Source organism: Diorhabda sublineata, chromosome 10 (assembly GCF_026230105.1).
Source record: "Diorhabda sublineata isolate icDioSubl1.1 chromosome 10, icDioSubl1.1, whole genome shotgun sequence".
Lineage (NCBI taxonomy): Eukaryota > Metazoa > Arthropoda > Insecta > Coleoptera > Chrysomelidae > Diorhabda > Diorhabda sublineata.
The window spans coordinates 23,213,218-23,232,685 of record NC_079483.1 but is presented as its reverse complement, the minus strand read 5'-3'; the positions used below and the strand labels follow the sequence as shown (position 1 = coordinate 23,232,685).

Here is a 19,468-nt window from a genome sequence, read left to right as displayed (position 1 = left end):
TCCTTGGACGGTTCACATACACACGGGATTTCAAAAAACCCCATAGGAAATAATCACAAGGGGTCAAATCGGGAGAGCGGGCTGGCCACTCCAAATCGCCCTTAATTGAGATAAGGCGCTCTGGGAAGTGTTCCCTCAAAACAGCCATCGATGTTCTTGAAGTGTGTGCCGTTGCTCCGTCTTGTTGGAACCAAGTGTCCCCTAAGTCCAACTCATTTAGCCGTGGGAAAAAAAATTCCTGTAACATGTTTACATACCGGTGCGAATTCACTGTCACTGTGACTTCATTTTCCTCAAAGAACCAGGGACCAATAATTCCACGTGAGTAAATTGCACACCACACTGTGACTTTAGGTGAATGCAAAGGCCGTTGATGCAATTGTCGAGGATTGGTATCAGCCCAGTAGCGCATGTTTTGTTTGTTTAAGGATCCACACAAATGAAAATGGGCTTCATCACTAAAAAAAACAATAGCGTCCTCAGGAACGACTTCCAGAAAAACCTCACACGCGTTCCTCCGAGAATTGAAGTCACGTTCAGAAAGTTCCTGCACAATTGCCATCTTGTATGGATGAAAATGAAGATCATCATGAAGTATTCTCCTCACAGAACGATCGGAAAGTCCAAGGGCAGACGCATGTTTGCGCGCAGAACGCCGTGGTGATCGCAACACTGAAGTTCTAACTAACTCAATGTTCTCCGGTGATCTAATGGGCCGAGGGACTCCAGTTCTTCGTCTTGTCACACTTGCAGTTTGTCTGAACGTAGTGACCCACGTAACAATTGATTTCCGGTCCGGGACAGGGGCCAAGGGGGCTAAATTAAAGCGATTCCGAAAGGCGCGCTGGGCTGCGATCACAGAACATCCGCTCGAAAAGTAAACCTCAACGGCAAACGCACGCTCCTCACTGTTCCAACGCATGATGGCGACTGAACTGTGCCGGGACAAAACTTTATAGTCCCCCCTCTCGAACGAGACCACTAGCACTCCGTTACGACATCTACCGACTAAATGGCGAACTTTTTAAAAAAGGAAGTTATGCTGCCGCACCCTGTATTTGGTTATTTTCTACTTTACAAACTACGTCTATGACGGCTTCAAATTCTAAAATATTTTTATGTTTTAATTCAAAGAGTAATTCCGCTTGGTAGTAATAATGCACTTTTTGCAACTATACAAATAAATCGTGAGATTTTATAATACTTGGATGTAATGTTCTAAGTTTACAGAAGGTCAAGGAATTTTCAACCGTTTCTAAAAAGTCTTGAATTACATTGAATGCGATAAGAAGTTCGTTTAATAACTTTCAAATATTTAATATTTTCCGCATTTGCTTGAAAATCTAGAATATCTCTTATCTCAAATATTTTCGTTTTTAATAATTTTTCATTATACTGAATGTCCTGAATTGTCTTATTAAAATTATCAATTACTTGGCGACTAACAGAATATTGCATTCTTATTTGATTTTGCAGGTTCTCTTGGATTTGTTTTAAATGTTCCATAATTGAATTAATTCTTTCTCCATCTTCAGAGTCAAAGTTTCATGTAATTGTTTTTACTATTGATCCAAGACCGTTAATTAACCCTCTCTTTGGTCTATCTAAGGTAGAATGAATATTAATGTTATCAAATTTTTCTTCTATATTATTCCTAGTGTACTCTATTATATTTACAATATTTTCTGTCCGAAAGGTAGTCTCGTGAACTGTAATGAACCTTTTTCTGTGCTGAAGGATGTGCATTTTTTAGAAGATTTTAATGTTTCTCGTATTGATTTCAACATTCTCATAATTTGTGTTTAAAATTCAAACATATGGATTTTTACTTGAAATGATTGCTCTAGCTAAAAATACTCCCTTTGCTATCTCTTGATGTTCTACTATTTTTTCTTTTCTTAACCTTTTGAAATTTTCTGCCAACCTGTATACTTCACATCTCGGTGGTATAGCTAATGTGTCATATGCTGGGTTTTCAAAAATTTGGTCAGACACTGGGATTCTATTTTTGCTCCTTATATGCAATTGCTAATTGCTTGTTAATGTAAAGAATTATATTAATTTTTCCTAACGTTGTAGCTAATCCTGGCATTATTATACCCTTAATGCTTATTTTTTGATTAGTCTGAATTAATTGTTGAGGAAAATTTTTGTGATATTTCAATTAATGAAATGTCTGCTCCTGTATCTAAGATAAAGTTGCAGGTGTTATCTGAGATATTAGTCTGCATTTCTACAAAAGTGATAAGTCAAGCGTATAAATTGAATAATTATCTAAAATCGTGGATTTATCATTTGTTCTACCCTTCAAAACCCCAACTGTTGATTCTCATTTACGGTTTCACTCTTTACCTCACACATTCTGACATTATTGTTATATCTTTGGTCTGTGTTGTTGCCTTGTGTCCTTTAGGCGTGTTATATTGTCTTTCAAAGCGGTTATATCTATTTTCCTTGGGCACATAGTTGTTTTTGTTTGCGTTAGCGCCATTACTGTATCTGTTGAACTTTTCTTTTGGTATCGCCCTTGATAATTATTATTTCTGCTGAAATTTCTTGAACGGTAATAGTTTTGATTACCCTTATAATACAGTACTTGCTGATTTGTCATTTTATCTACTGAAACCAATTTCCTAATTATTTCTTTTGTTGATTGGAAGTTACCAGCTGCGATTAGTGTCTTGGTCGATTCGGATGTGACGTTTGTCATTATTGATTTTATTGCCGCCTCCGTCGTGTATTTTTGCGCTAAGTTCTCCGGCATTCCTTCGGATATGTACGCTGTTTGCAGGTTTTCTGTCAACTTTTCAAGTTCTGTGGCGTAACTGTTAATATCTTTTCCGGTTTGTTTTAGTTTATTCAGTTTTGCTAACAGGAGACTGGGATTAACTCCTTTGATTCCACTTTTCAACTTTCGGCTTATTTCCTCTAATGCCGTTTCTGTAGTTATTAAATTTCTTGCTTTCCTGTAAGTCTTGTTTTAACAATTGCTACAGCATTTGTTTCGTTTCCCTGTATGTTCAATTGCAGAAGCTCCAATGCGTCTAAAAATGATTGCAATTTGCTGGCTTCTCCGCTGAATTCTGTTGGTAAAATTCTGCTAGCTAAATTAAAAAAATTCATTCATACTCAACGCCATTTCACCTTGTATATTGTTTTTAATACTTCACCCTTTAGTTCTTGCAAAATTGAGTGTTGTAATGAGATCTGATAATTTAATATTTCAAATATTCGTGATATTTTATCTTGAATCTCATCAAAATATAGTTTGCATAATTCTTGATGACATATATTTAAATTTTTTCTTATTAAATTATTAATTGAATTAATTAATTAAATTGTTAATATTAATTATTAAGAATAAAATTATTATAAGAGCTTACTGAATTACTAATTACGTCCCTATGTATTTCGGGATTCTTTGGAACCTCTTTTTTTAAGACTCTTACTTTGTCTATTTATATCTTCCACTATTTCTTTTAGCTATATATCAAATTCTTCTCAAGTTAATGACATTAATTAAGTTTAGTGTGTCTCGGCTCGTTTTAGTATAATCGTACAATACATAAATACATAAAATATAGATATGGGATATAACCATGTAACCTTAGTATAGACATAAATATTAAAAATGTAAGAATATAGACACATAAAGAATAAGAATATATATAACCATAAATTACACGTACAACTTATCATACACGAATTTCGTAGAAGTACTTACATTTTTTATACACTTAGGGTTGCGACTGGTGCCTTTAGACCTCAGGTATCTTCTGTGTGTTTTCCAGACGGACCATACCAGTTTCAGGATTAGAACGATCACTATTATGTACATTAGCTCTGTCATTTGATTCATTGATTGTTCCTCCTAGACTATGAAATTTTTATTTACGGCTCCGTTGTCTTGGACTTCTTGTTTTGATGATTTGCCTCCCATTTTGTTTCTTAATTGAGAATGTTTTTTCTGAATCAGTTAGTTTACTTAACCAATGTATGTTGTTCAGGATCATTAGTAGCCTTGTGTTTCGCAGGATCGCCATGTGTTGTTGGGGTATTTGGTCAGGAACAGTAATAATAAAAACATACAAAAATCACTGAGTGTTTATTACGTTAACATAGTACTTACAGCTAAGCCTTTTGACACTAAATACACTTTTCTATAATAAAACCGCCCTAATATACTAAGTCGACGAACTACCATGTCGAAAAATCATGTTTCCATTAATATTCTCTCTTTCGTATGAAGTGTCAGCAATATATATGTGTTTTTATGGTTATTATGTACTCGACAAGGCTGGTATTGTTTACCTCTAATGAAAGTGAACACGATCTGTATTTGTTTCTAAACACGTACTGTTTTTAAATTCCTTCGGGTAATTTTAATAATTTAAAATATAAATCTTGTTATGACCTTTTTGAGACACGTTAGTTCGTTTAATAATAATATCTAAATTATTTTATTAAATTTTTAAATTACTTATCAATTATGTAATTAATTAAAAATATATATAATCAGATATAGATTCAGTACACTTTGTTTCTGGATCGTAGAAATGTACCCAAGTCTCATCCATAGTAACAATTAGTTTTAAGAAGTTTACATCTTTTTCAAATCGAGCACAGATCAAACGCAACGCTCTACCCTTCCACGCTTCTTGTCAACATTCAAACATTTGGGGATCCATTTTGCAGCAATTTTTCATGTCCAAATTGACGTAAACTATATAATGAACGCGTTCGTATGAAATATTCAGTGCTGCAGATATCCGTTTTAGCCCAATTCAACGATCTGATAAAATCATGTCATGAACTGCATTGATATTTTCGGGGATTGACACAGAAACTGGCCTTCCCGATCGGTCATTATCTTCAAAAGAAAATTTACCTCTTTTGAAGCTTGCAGTCCAATTTTTCACGGTAGCATACGAAGGACATTGATTACCAAGAGTATTAGGCATATCTTCGTAAATCTGCTTACCTCTTAACCCTTTTAATTAATAATTGGAAATTTTTTTTGGAGACCATTGTGTTTGCCATTCATATTGACACCGTTATCCTGGCCTCTCATGTCAGCAATATTAATATCCATTTCTTTCAAATAATTCAATTAAAAATCGGATAATCCCTAGCCAGTAGTATTTGTAACTGGGCAAAATCCTAAAAAATGTTCTCGAATTTCTATACTTTTTGAATTGTCATTAATGAAAACGAACCTAACAATAATCGTTATCTGGTGGCTAATATCAGGTGTACAATCAAGAGTAATTGAAAAATATTTACAATATTTTAAGATTTCAATAATAGTTCTCTTTACTTCTCCTATCAGGAAACTTGATTCATTTTGTATTTTATTGTCCAAATAGTGTGGCATTTTTTTGCTATCTTTTTGAACCTTATGTTCGGCCATTACGTTATCAAATTTTGCAATTGTCTCCATAAGTTTAAAAAAATTGCCGTTACCTTTTTTGAAAAGTGTTTGAGTGTCCATCTTTTATTTTCCATTTGAATTAAATTTTGATTAAAAGAGTCGACCGTAAAACTTTTCTCAATTGATTTCTTCAAAGCAACCCATTTTCTAACACTCTCAAAATGCCTTTACTTGTTTCATGCCTTTCTAAATTTCGAGACAAATGTTGTTGATACTTTAAATAATTTTCAACAAAAACAAAAACAAAAAACTTTTTCATTACAAGTTAATTTTTTTTCTTTTTCGAAATAGGTTGCGCTAAAAGATCTATTTGAATAATTTACTAAATATACAAAATTTTTTAGTTGTACTGGTCCTAAATCTAAAATTGACATTCTAATATTATCTGCTAATACCCGCGGCCATTTAATAATTTCTTATTTACCTTAAGAATATCTTCACTAAATATCAAAATCAAATATTGAAAATGTGGGTGGGTCTTGGCTACATGGAGGTTGTGGTTCTTTATTGCTCCTGGACATAAAAAATTTTTTTAATGATACAGCTAATCGTTTTTTGCCTTTCTCTTTTTCTAACTTCCTTTTTTGGTATTGTGAACCAGAAAGTTTCTTTCGACCATCAAACATCTAAATAATTGAACTATGATAAAAAAATTTGACAAATTGTCTAATATAAAATAATTAAAACCTACCGTTCAGTCCGTTCACAATCACTGAATAAAAATAAATCAAATAGACGCTGATCTCTTTCCCTAATTCGTAATATCGCAATCTTTACTCTTTGGTTTTCAACTAATCAACTTAAATTTAAAAAAGTTAAAAAAAGGCTAGATAAACACGAAAACACGGCAATAATATTTTTTTCTTTTGCCTGGATATTACCTTAAAATTATTTTCTTAAAATATTTTTGAATTTTTTTCTCGAGAAAATTATTAGTTATTAAACTAATTTCAGTCTGAGGCTGAAGTTTCTGCTCATAGTTCAATATATCGCATAGAGATGACAACAATACACAATTTTTTTAAAAACTTCCTATTTCAATTTTTTTTATTGATATTACGATTTTTTTGTTAAGAAGTATGTGGAATGTCTGAAACTATTTTATTATACTAATTTGAATAATTTAATTCACACAAATGATGATTTTTTTTTTATTTGCGGATTTAAAATGAGGAATTTTCTGTAACAACTCTTCTTGATTGAGTTTCTCCATTCACTCAATGATTTTTTGGAAAAGTTTTTTATCATTAGACGAATGAAGAATTTGTTGTACACCTTTATTCTGTTTACGATCTTTATTGCAGTAAAAACAAACATTATTAAGTTGTGGAACTGTTTCAATATCTTCAATGTTATGTCAGAAATATCATGAAAAACATTAGTTTCGTTAATACTTAAATCACAAGTCGAGCTGATAGCAACATCTAATGTTGACGACTATCTAAACTTGGAGCAACATCTTCTGAAAGTACCGCACTGTTGAAACAATAATTAGGATGTCTTGACATGCACTGGTTATTTGAATTTTTAGCAACATGTTCTGGTATTATTTCACTATTTATACTCAGTTCAGAATCTCCTGATGTTTAACTATTTAATCCCGAAGAAACAACCTTACATGCGATTTCATTGTTTGAGTCTCGTCTTTCGCAATAGTTCTACTAATATCTGCTGGAATACTCGATAATAAAACGTGCGGACAAAAATATAATTTTTGAAACGTTAATGACCCAAAAAATGTGTGTCTGTGAGACCTATCTAAAGACAAAAATTTTAAAATTACACGTTCAATAATTATTTAAAAATTCAGTATTATTATCTAAACAGGTAGGATGAGTATTAATAAACGCTACCGCCAGCCAGGTAGCCCAAACACCAATCGAAAGAGCAAGAAGGACGACACATATAAAATCAGCTGACCTAAATTTCTTGTTTTCTAAACGTTGTCAGCTTCCATAATATAGAAAAACTATTGTTGATTTTGTTATTTGTTCCAGTCGTTCACGTGTCTTTCGTCAATTATTAAGGTTAAGACTACATGAAGGAACAGAAGTATAAATAATAGACTATAACAGAGGCAGCAGCAGTAGCAAGCTTATTTGTGATAAATTGTAACTTAAGGTGCCAAAACCAAATTTTTTGAGTTATAGCATTGTGTAATCATTACATAATGCCTTTCTCATAGATCTAGTACTATTTTGTTGATAGACTACAAAATAGCAGCTGAAAAGACGAGAAACGATTGAACCTAACCACAATTGAAATGTGTTATTGATGAATCAGTTATATATTATGTAATACTCCTGTATGGACCGTTGGTATGGGAAAAAACGTCCCTACGTTACGGTGCCGAAAATATTCATTTTCTCTCTCGTTCGACACACTTTATCTATACTGCGCATGCTTCATGCACGCAAAAGATGCGCAGAACTAACTGAAGCGCCCGGAGAGAGAACGTTACACTATTTGTTTCACTTCAAAGTAATACTTTTAGAAGAATTATCGTTGCTCTATGCATTAACATGAAATTTATAAGTTAATAGATGATTCGCCACACTTGATTACACCTATTATTTTTCTCACAATTCTAGCTCGTCAGTAAATCACAAAAAATAGAAGTAGCAAAAGAGTCTACGGAATTCAAGTATCACAATCATCAGTGAGAAATTGTATTAGAATAGTAACGAAATGCAAAACAAAGTCAAAAGGAAATCAAAATTTTCCTCTGTCAATCTACTGAACAATATCTATTTTTCTGATTCAATTTTAACATGATCTACCATGGAAAAATCATCGTGCTCTACGCATTAATTTGAAATTTAAAAATTAATAGATGATTTTCCGTTAACTTCAATAAAACATGTAGTTAAAGTATCTTACCTTTTATAATAAATCCTTCTAATATTTCAAGCTCCTAGAAATCAATGTAGTATCGTAGTGTCGGATCGTAAGGACTTTTTTCATATTCGAATGCTATAAATTTTTGAAATAAATCTATTTGTGTGGTCTTACTTTTTCTCATATTTGACCAGAAAACGAATATCTTATTCTTTCAAACGAAGGTTTCAACAAAATGGTTTTGTCTTTTTGGGTAATAGCATAATTTTCTATGCCAGTAAAAGTATCGAAATGTTTTTATTTTGAAACTGTCGAACTCTAATTCCATAATTTGTTAGATGTATCCCTTTAGGATTTTTTGGAAACTGGTTTAAAACTATCATGATATGGTCGTAATCATATGATAGGATCCTACTAAATGAAAATTTAAAGTTCTTGTAAAAAATGTTTTAAATTTGAAATTTCCACCAAATATTGAACGCGCCCGCCGTTCAAATACTGTCATCAAAATCTGGTTCTAGGTTAGGATCCACAATCAGCCGATAAATGATCTATCTGATCTCAAATAATAATAGTGTCCGAGTGACAGTCGCCGCCTCGTGACCGAACGACGCACGCGTTTCGCCTTACCGAGTAAGTAAAGAAACGATGAAAGTAGTGGTATTTCACCGGCGATGTTGCCATCTCCCACTTATGCTACACCTCTCATGTCTTCTTACAATGCCAGACTAGAGTCAAGCTCAACAGGGTCTTCTTTCAACGCTAATTTTTCCAAGCCCGTTCCCTTGGCAGTGGTTTCGCTAGATAGTGGGAGGGACACGCTATCGAGGTTTGTGTCACTGTGCATATCACCATGGTGATACTGCGCAATGTCACGGCCCACCTACCTTGCGGCATAAGGCTAGTTTCCGCCCAAAATCCACCGAGACCACTGCCAAGAGAACCCATCCCATCTCCTCTACTCCTAAAAATGAGCGGGAAAGAAGACCCCAATTTCTTTTCTTCATTGTCTCAATTCAAGGCTTACAATTATTTTTCTTATACAATTCTCAAACTTATATAACATATATCGTCCCTTCAATGGTAAACTCGCGAATCTGCAAAATCTCAATTATTCAGGGGAGCAAAAAGCAATTCGATTTGTTTCCCTAAAATCAGTTTTAATTCTTTTTAAATGTTATTTTTGCCTATAATGTATAACTTGAGGCCATTTTGAAGGCTATAAGAGCAACTTTGAAAATTTTCGATTTTAAAGGCCTAAAACGCAGATTCGTTAGTTTACTGTGGTACACATTTGGTAATTATTGTAGTTTGACAGTAAACTAGCGAATCCGTAATAATTATTGTTCCAAATTTAATGTTATTATTCACTCAATTGTCGGTTTTTATTACACAACTTCGCTATACTAATGCACAATAGTTTTAGGGTACATATTTTAATATAAAAAAAGTACTTAGTCCAAACCAAATACAAGAACAAATTAAAAAATATTTATCGTTATCAAAAATTAAATCTCAAAACTAAACGTAAATTAATAATTATAAGATCAAATTAAAAAATACAAAATTAACAAAAATTAAATCTCAAAAATCAACTTAGATTAATCCTTAGAACTTATTATTCAGAATAATCAGACTCTTCCAGCTGATCTGGTTCTGGCAAGTTGTCTCTTGCCAATTTATTTGCAGGTAAATTATCATAGTAATCGTGATTAACTTTGGGTATCACTAATTCATCACAAAGTTTTTTTAAGTCTTTCTTTTTTGCATTCGAAATCGGAATTCGAGAAGAATACAGTTTTGCAGGCTCTGATATTATTACAGGACGCCCTCGTAGCTTCTTCAAAGTACATTTAGTGTATGACGTATCGTTGTAACTATTTTTAAAAAAAATTGTCTCTGGAGCCGATTTTTCATAATGCAGCCACACTGCATTGCGAAACTTAAGTTTCTGACCTGACTCGTCTTGGAAAACAGATTTTTTAGATTGGTTAAAATCTATGAAATTATCGTGTAAAAGATACGTGACGTCATAAGGTCTTGGATTTGATCGTGCTGTTCTTATCACTTGTGCCCAGCCTTCTGGGGTGTATATAGGAATATTTTTCGATTTCTGCTCTATCTTACCGTGAATGGAGTCGCATTCCATTTGGGTGTGTCCAGATTCGTAAAACTTGTGATCTATCACCTCAAGAACAGAGTGTACTTTTAATAAATGGAGACACATTATAGAAAAAGTTACGTTCTTTTGCTGCCCTGCACAATTATCTGACATCATTCGAACATGCCTTATTTCTGGTTTATTCATTATAAAATTTTAAATACAAGTAGAAATTTCCACACTTCCCCGCTTTCCTTCAGTTTCATCCCAAAGGTAACAGGTAGCATCAGAATTTCCTAAGTTATATGTCGTAAGATTGTAAACTGCAAGTTTTCTGACATAAAACAGAGGCCCGGCTGCACCCTTAGGAGTGTTAAGAACTGACTGTAAGTCAAAGTTAAACGCCAAAACAGACGTTGACGCCTTGCTGTTTCTTTATCCTCGTCCCTGCATTGACGTGCAGATTCCTTGCGTTTTAAATAATCACCATGACTATTGTTTTGGTCATCATTTCCCTCTGTATTTTTATGAACCTCACAGGTTTTACAAAAATCTTTTTTTGGTTTATGGAATGTTAACTTGTATTCTCTAAACACCCTCCTGTACTTTTCAAAACACACGGGCTTACTAGAAATTTTCTCACACTCCAGTTTATATAATTTATACATAGTTTTAATTGTTAATGAAGAATCAAGATATTTATATTCTGATTTTTTACGGCAGTAATAGAATTCCACAGAAGGAAAGGAAAGAATATGATGCCTAAAAAATTTCTCTGAATTCTCATCTGTTTTTTGTGGTGGTGCCTTCTTTCCTCTCATATCAGGTAGCATTTGGCCTGTTTCACTAACCTTAGCTAAAGCACCCCTAATAGTAGCTTCTGGAATATTTAGAGTATCTAAAAAATAATTCCTGCAGACGTTATGTTTCTCCCCTTTGTATGTTAGAGAGTAACTCTTTGTTGCTTTCCTTCGAGACTCATGATTCGTTGTTTTTCTTTTTGGAAGATTGACAGTCACATGTTTTACAATAAATTCACGTTGTTGGTATAAAGTATCTAACCCGTGAAATGTTTTATAAATTTGTAACCTGCCATCTTCAGGAATTAAATCTTTACACTTGTGTTTAGGAAGATTCAAGCAACGAGGAGCTATAATAGGTCTAGCAGGAATATTTTTACCAGTAGTTATTTTATAAGATTTTCCCTTGAGTCGATTCGCTTTTTCAACACTTCTTTTCCAGAGAGTAGGGTCTGATACCTTCCTTTTCTTCGGTGTTGCCTGTTTAGACGGAGAAGTAGTTTCTTTGTTTGATATTATTTCCTGTGGTAATTCATTAATATTTTCTGTAGCACCTGAAAAAAAAAGGTTTCAATTTGAGCTAAAATCAATCCAGGTTATGCATACTTGTTTCCAAATCACTCAAATTATCCGATGGAGGTTGGTAATCCTTATCAAAAACACTATCATCTGAGCTGAAAGCATTTTCCAGATCCGAACCGAAGGAAGGAATAGGTGACGATTCTCTAGAACCTACAAAAGAAAAATCTTTACTTTTGTCAAAACCTTGCCGAAATAAAACTTTTATGTGAAGTTTGCAGAGTTGTAGATCAAAATTACTTACAAGGTAAAGGCAAAACACGCGAAGTGGATGGAATTGGCAAATCTTCATCTACTGACGTTTTCTCCTCAGTTTTCTCTAAAATTGCAAAAAAATATATTTTTAGTGCTTTGATTATCACCACTAGAAACTTTTAAATTATTTAATTTACCTTTTTCATGTTGTTTTAATGCCATTTCCACTAGCCTCTTCGATCTACTCATCATGTTTTCAAGAAACTTCACTATTTAAACTTAACCGATGAATTAATTTCAATACAGCACTAACAAACGAAAAAAGCATTAGTGCTTCCACCCGAAAACGCAATATGCAACTAAATGTTAATCTATACTACAAAATTGTTTATACAATGCTTCTTATCCTTAATCATGATAGTTTTCTTTGAAATACATTGTACTTCGTATACGGTATACTTACGTTTGTTTAATTCGGATTTTAAAATGTATACAAATTTATACTATCTTGTAATGTTAACAAAGAATAATGAATAGTTGATACATTTAGGTATTTGTTTATAATAAGTAAAAACCTTAAGCCGAACTTGACTTGTAAAACTCGTACAAAATGTAAGTTAACAAATTAATAGTTATTTGAATACCTATTGAGACTTTTTCAAATTACTTAGTCTTAGGGTCAAAAAATCGTACTCATTATCATTTATAGTAAAATATCGTTCTTGAATTCATAGTGCTGTAACAAATAAAGACACACGTTGAAAATTTATCCAAATCCAAAAGCGCAATAAAAATTGTTTGTATCCAAAAGAGTAAAATGTCCATAAGTTACGCGAGTTTACAACACGCTGATAACATTTACGAAATAGCTCACAACAGTAGACTAACGAATTCGCCTATTCGCGAGTATACATTGGTAAAGAGATGCATGTGTTATTAAAATTCACTACGGTAAAGTCACCAATCTATAAATTCGCTACTTTACAGAGGTCGAAAAACAAGATTCACGCAGTTAGGTGAGTTTACAGTGGCAATATCTAGTATAACGAAACGAGCTACAGATACGCGAGTCTACCATAGTGTGTATTGGTCATCTTACATCCAAATGCACCAATAACCCCAAATTCGCAAAAATTGCAGATTCGCGAGTTTACCATTGTAGGGACGATATCTAAACATTACATATAATTATTAAAACTTATATACAATCGTTTGTGTTAGTCTAGTCATTTCTGTCTTTTTGTCTGTTTTCGTTGTTTCCAGGACTCGATAATTCGTTCTTCCCAAGCTGTTGTTTGGGGATAGACTTTTTTGTTTTGGTGCCATATTGCTTGCAGAGCAATTATTTAGTCTGGTTCATCGTCATAAATAGTCTGTTGCGCCCATTCGTTTAGCCATTCTGCGATCGTCTTGTTGTGTATGTCTATGTCTGTGGGCGGGTATTGAATATTAAGTATACTGAGTCTTCTTATAAGTAGTGTTCTGGCTTGCAGTGTGTCGTGTTCTGTGCAGTCATTTCTTACATGTTGTATAGTCTCCGGCGTTTGACAATGTGTGCAGTTCCCCTCTGTTTCTCGTAAGTTGAAGCGCTCGTAATAGGTTTGGATATGTACGTGTCCGGTAAGTGCTTGTATTGTTTTCCAGTTTAGGTCTGCGTGTTTATGTTTCGTATGTTTTATCCACTCGTAGGCTTTGCGTCCGGTTATTATACACTTTCACGGTCACCTGGTTTTTTGGCTCTAGAAAATCGAAAAATGGATGGATTTTATTAATGATCTTGGTCTCAAAATGTTCGATTTTACGGCAGATTTAAAAAAAAATTAGTAGAAATAGCTGGAATGAAAATTTCTCATAGTTTTACTGTTTTAAATCGTAAAAAAAACGGTTTTGCAAAATAATCCTTTATAAAAAAATTATCTCATTATCAGATAAAGTTCTTATATTTTTTTTTGTATTCTACATAAATTAATAAACAATTTAAAAAAAAATTCAAAAAGAATGATTTTTTCAGTTTTTATAGCTTAAAATGAAATCGATGAAAAACAATCAATTTTCGTGAACAGTTTCGTACTATATTCTTCAATGTTAATAGTTTTTGGACCATTAAAAATCGAAAAATAGATAAATTTTATAATTTTGGTCCTAAAATGTTCCATTTTACGACGAATTTATGAAAAACACGGGGGTAGTGGCTGAATTTGCGGTTTTTAATAGTTTTAAACCCGTTTTTCTACTATTTAATAGTAGAAAAACGGGTTTTTCTAAATAATCTGGTACGAAAATTTTTTCTCGTTATCAAGTTCAGTTTCAAATCTTCAATTCCTTTGATATTCCAATTGACACCTATTATTTAATTCCATTTTGGGAATCATCAATCTCATAGAATATTTTGATGTCTTAAACTGATCTAAAAATCTTATTTTGGTCATCAATGTCATCATAAATTATTATAACATTGTTTGTATGGCATTGATACATTTTTGAGGTTCAAAATAAATTTTATAAGATCCATTTTTAACCTCAACTTTGTTAAAGCGGACGAAACAACAAAATTGAAGTCAAAAATGGGCTTAGATTATAATGTGTAATGATATATTTGTAATCCGAATTTCAACTTCAAAGTTGTAATTAAAGACTTTGAATTTAAAAAAATATTTTAAATTTTGTCTCGGGGAGTTAACTATTGAGGGGTGGGTGTCGTGGGGGGGGGGGGGTTTGCTAAAAGAGCACAAAATAATGCTGTTTAACAAGTGTTACATAATTCTATTCTTTCAACTTATCTTTTGTATGAAATGAAAACAACACAGTAAACAATACTCATTTTATTTACAAACAAAAAATATTTTTTATTATAATTGAAAAAAAAATTTACATTGTGAAATCTTCAAATATTTTAATCTGAACATGAAAATAAAACTTTTCTTTAATAAATTTTGTAGTCTTAACAAACATCAAATATTTCTTCAAGAAAAAAAACAAAAACAATAAAAAACAAAAACTGCTTCTAAAACTATTAATTATTGTTATTGCTAATATTATCACAAAACTCATGTAAAATTATAAAAAAGTTATGTAGTCTTTGACAATGATTATTATATTTTGTGCGAAACAAAAATTCGGCAATATACTCAAACATGTTCTCTTCTTTCGAGCCATATTTGGATATATTTGCCCTCGCCGTTCTCCATGTCCTCTCTATGTTTTGCGTATGAGCGCTAGAATGTGGATCCACGAAATTTAAAGAATGATTTACCGTCAAATCCTACAATATCAATAAGTAAATTAACATACATGAAGGGAGATATTTTTTGGTTTCGAACTCAAATAAAAAATTTTCTTGGTAGTAAAGCAATTTTGTTACTGAAACTTCAGACGAAAATAAGAATAAACAACTACCTTCATCATTCAAGCAGTCATAAGCTTTCCAGCAATCAGATATTACTGTGGTTCCTGGTTCAATTCTTCGTTTTATAACTTCTAATAGTACTTCTTTTGTCCTGTTCATTACTGGTTCCATAAAGAATGTTTTGGTTTCTTTCTCAATGCCTCCGAAAATCCATTTTCCTTCGATTACTCTTCCTTTATTGTATTTGCGACGACCAAACTTCGCTTCGTCAATTTCGACAACTTTTTTCCTACCACCAATTTTTGATGAACAGTTTTTAAATACCCAGAATTCACAAACTTCTCGAATAAATGAAGACCAATCACAATAAGTTGTTGGAGATATGTTGAATTCATTCATTAAATGCTCATGAGGAGGGTTTAAAAGCAAATATTGAGAAATTATTGAGCAACTTTTCTCTAAACTCGATGAAGAATCTTTAAACCACGAACCAGTACGAATAGATTGCTTGAAATTGCATTGTTGTACTTCAACTCGTTTATTAATAGTAACTTTTTTCTTCTTACGACATTGCCAAAATAGTGTTTTTGTATTTAAGTCACATAATTTAACACAATTATTACAAAAAACCTCAGATTCTATCGCACCATGATGAATTAAAAACTCAATTGTTTGTTTTGTATCACTGAATATTCTAAGTGCTTCAAATGTATTCAATTCACAATTATTGCAACTCATTGTCAATATATAGAACAGTCGATTTGATACTAATTTGATGAAATTTTTCCGTACATAGATTTGACAATCGATTATAGCGCCAATAGAGATCGATAACCAATACACATGTATTTTCAATATTGTTCTGTATCAGCGCCACACAAATACAAATCGATAATATTCTAATTACAATTGAAAATATTCGTAACATTGACAGTCGATAATGTGTGTAACAATCATCGACATAACCTAATTTATCGTTATCAAAATGCTTAAATTGGAACATTTGTGTAAATGTGATTTTTATCTTTTTTTTTAATAGAATACATTTTAGGCTGAAATTTTTTTATTCAAAATATTCATTTTTTTATGTAAATTGCGAAAAAAATATACGAACTTGATTCCACGACGTCAGAAACAGTTACGAAGGATTATATGTAGAAAGTCATTTTTTTGCATTTAAAGTCATGAAACTATAAAAAAATATTTATTTTTTCTAATTTTCGTATTTTTTTATAAATCCGCCGTAAAATGGTACATTTTGAAACCAAGATCATTAAAATCCATCCATTTTTCGATTTGCTAGAGCCAAAAAACCAGGTGACCGCGAAAGTGTAAAATTACCTTGCGTCCTGTTGATTCGTTGTCCCATAGCCGTTGCCAATGTCTTATTGCACGGGTATGTCGTTCTTGTTTGTACATGTTTTTGGTGAAAAGTTCAGTAGTCTGTTCCGGTTGTTCGTACGAATCTTTCGCTATCTGCTATTTGCATTCCGTGATGTTGTCTGTTTGTGTATTGCATCGTAATCCTTCTTCCCGTTTGTTCAAGGTCTTGTATATTTTTTGTCAGTTTTGTTGTGATTTTTGTGTTAGTGTTCATGTGTTGTAGTGAGTACATTGCGTTCTTTGAGTCTGTATGTATTATTTATATCAATGTTTATAAGTTAAGTGGGTAGGGACAGTGTGAATCTCGTTAATCCATTCATGCGCGTCACTAATTAGATGACGAGGCATTTGGCTATCAGAAATGTGTTTTTTCGCCGCGGCAAGCCGCACGGACCTCGACAGAGCCAGTTCTCAACACTTGTCATCATGCAGTCAAAGTGGCCTGTCACATACAAGGTCCCAATCAAGGGCTCGCTATAAATGGCGCTCTTGTTCAGAGCGGCTAGGGAAAGGGAACTAGATACTTCCTAGCTGACGGCAATGTCACACAGTATGGCTCTTGAACCCATCTGGAGCACGAGATAATCAAGTTATACCCAGGCCGCCACCTCTTATAGAGGCATGCAGATAAGCATCCGCACATGTTCGGTTCAGACCAAGAAACTTTTAACGGATACTCTAATGATTGTATCAGCGGATTTTAAAGTCTTCTTGGTGACTATGGCGCTTTGTAATTGATTTTGTATGCGCGGCAACAAGAAGTGTTTAACGATGTTAGGTTTCTGTGCCGGTTGAAGTCCTACTTTGTTTATTCTATAGAGCTGGATTGTGAGGTCGGAAATGGTGGATCGAGTCTGTCCCATGACTCCATACCGCCTGCCCAGGTACTTAAACATATCCAGAGGTGTTAATTGGCGAATGAACAGACCCTCTGCCGCGAATAGAGGCCGAGTAACCACGTAAGAGAGTTTGTTGCCTCAGTTGACGTTAACCGATATGGCAACACTCTTTGTCGGGTTAATCGACATCCCTCGCTTCGCAATGAACTCAGTAACATTTCTAAGCTGCTTAGTGGCACTCTTGACAGACTCTGCCAATAGCACTAGGTCATCCGTATACGCTAGTACTGACACCTTCATGTCATCTGAGACAGGTATGCCCGACCCACCATTCTCCAGTTCGCCCTACTAATCCACTACTAAGTTGAAAAGATAGGGCGATAAAGGGTCTCCCTGCTTTTCGCCTCTATCGATATTGATTCTCCTTGTTTCCTTGTTGCCAGCAGAGACTATGGTATAAGATTTTAGGTAGGAGTCCATTATATACATTTTTGTTGTCTCGTCTATACCGAACCTGTTCAGAGCTCGCAGGGTGGACCATTGCGATACTGTGTCGAAGGCTTTAGAAAGGTCTAACGACAAGATGTTATATGGCTTAACTCTACGTCTTCTTTCCTTGATGAGCGTTTGGTGTAAGATGTTATTCAGCAGGACACCATTGATCTTCATGAAACCTCTTTGGTTGGCGTGTATCGGTAACGCCCAGAGGCCGAGTAACCACGTAAGAGTGTTTGTTGCCTCGGTTGACGTTAACCGATATGGCAACACTCTTTGTCGGGTTAATCGACATCTCTCGCTTCGCAAAGAACTCAGTAACAGTTCTAAGCTGCTTAGTGGCACCCTTGACAGACTCTGCCAATAGCACTAGGTCATCCGCATACGCTAGTACTGACACCTTCATGTCATCTGAGACAGGTATGCCCGACCCACCATTCTCTAGTTCGCAAACCAACTCGTCCACTACTAAGTTGAAACGATAGGGCGATAAAGGGTCTCCCTGCTTTACGCCTCTATCGATGTTAATTCTCCTTGTTTTCTTGTTGCCAGAAGAGACTATGGTATAAGATTTTAGGTAGGAGTCCATTATATACCTTTATGTTGTCTCGTCTATACCGAACCTGTTCAGAGCTCGCAGGGTGGACCATTGCGATACTGTGTCGAAGGCTTTAAAAAGGTCTAACGACAAGATGTTTATGGCTTAACTCTACGTATTCTTTCCTTGATGAGCGTTTGGTGTGAAATGTTATTTAACAGGACACCATTGATCTTCATGAAACCTCTTTGGTTGGCGTGTATCGGTAACGCCCAGAAACACCTCGGGAGTAACTCCAAAGAGAAACATGACATTATATAATAGAACCAATCTCTTCACAGGGGCCGTTTTAAGAGCTAGCAGGCGCACTGCGTCTGGACCAGCCGCCCCTGATTTTGATGTGTTAATGGCCCATAGGATATCTGACTCTGTAATTGGCTGGTCCAGCTTATGTTCCTCTTACTGATCTAAGATTGGTTTGTTGTCTAAGAGAGAGGGACTTCCGAATATGCCCCTGTACTCGGACTCTATTGACGCAATGTCAGGTTGTACATCGTCCCCCCAGAGTGGTTTCCCGTCTAGGATTTCACGCGCCAAAGCGGCTCGATCGGATTGATATCGTCGTTGGACGACATTGTATTTATAAAAACGCTCATGGTTCCTGTTATTAAAGACTGGGGCCCTGCGGTTTCAATTTGCCTTCGTTTTGGGCTTCCCATTCCCTGCTTCGTTGAAGAGTGCAGTAATATATTAATTCACCTCTTTTTTCACTCCCTCTCTATGGCGATCTAGGTTGTTGAAATGAGAGTAACGGAATAAAGTGCTATCATATAAGTGTTCCATCCGTCATTAGCGTGCCAGTAATTGTATAAAAACGTAGAGATAGTGTTATGTTGGTGTTCTATCGTTATGGGTACGAGGTA

The 19,468-nt window shown here is 34.2% G+C and overlaps 1 long non-coding RNA gene across 1 annotated transcript; it reads right to left on the bottom strand.

Annotated features, from left to right (window-relative positions):
- Window positions 1–11,673: 11,673 nt before the first annotated feature.
- Window positions 11,674–12,047, bottom strand: LOC130449970 (uncharacterized). The gene is made up of 3 exons (XR_008910517.1): window positions 11,994–12,047; window positions 11,777–11,902; window positions 11,674–11,724 (listed from the first exon to the last, which is right to left on the bottom strand). It is a non-coding gene; the product is annotated as an uncharacterized LOC130449970 (long non-coding RNA).
- Between the last annotated feature and the right edge of the window lie 7,421 nt (window positions 12,048–19,468).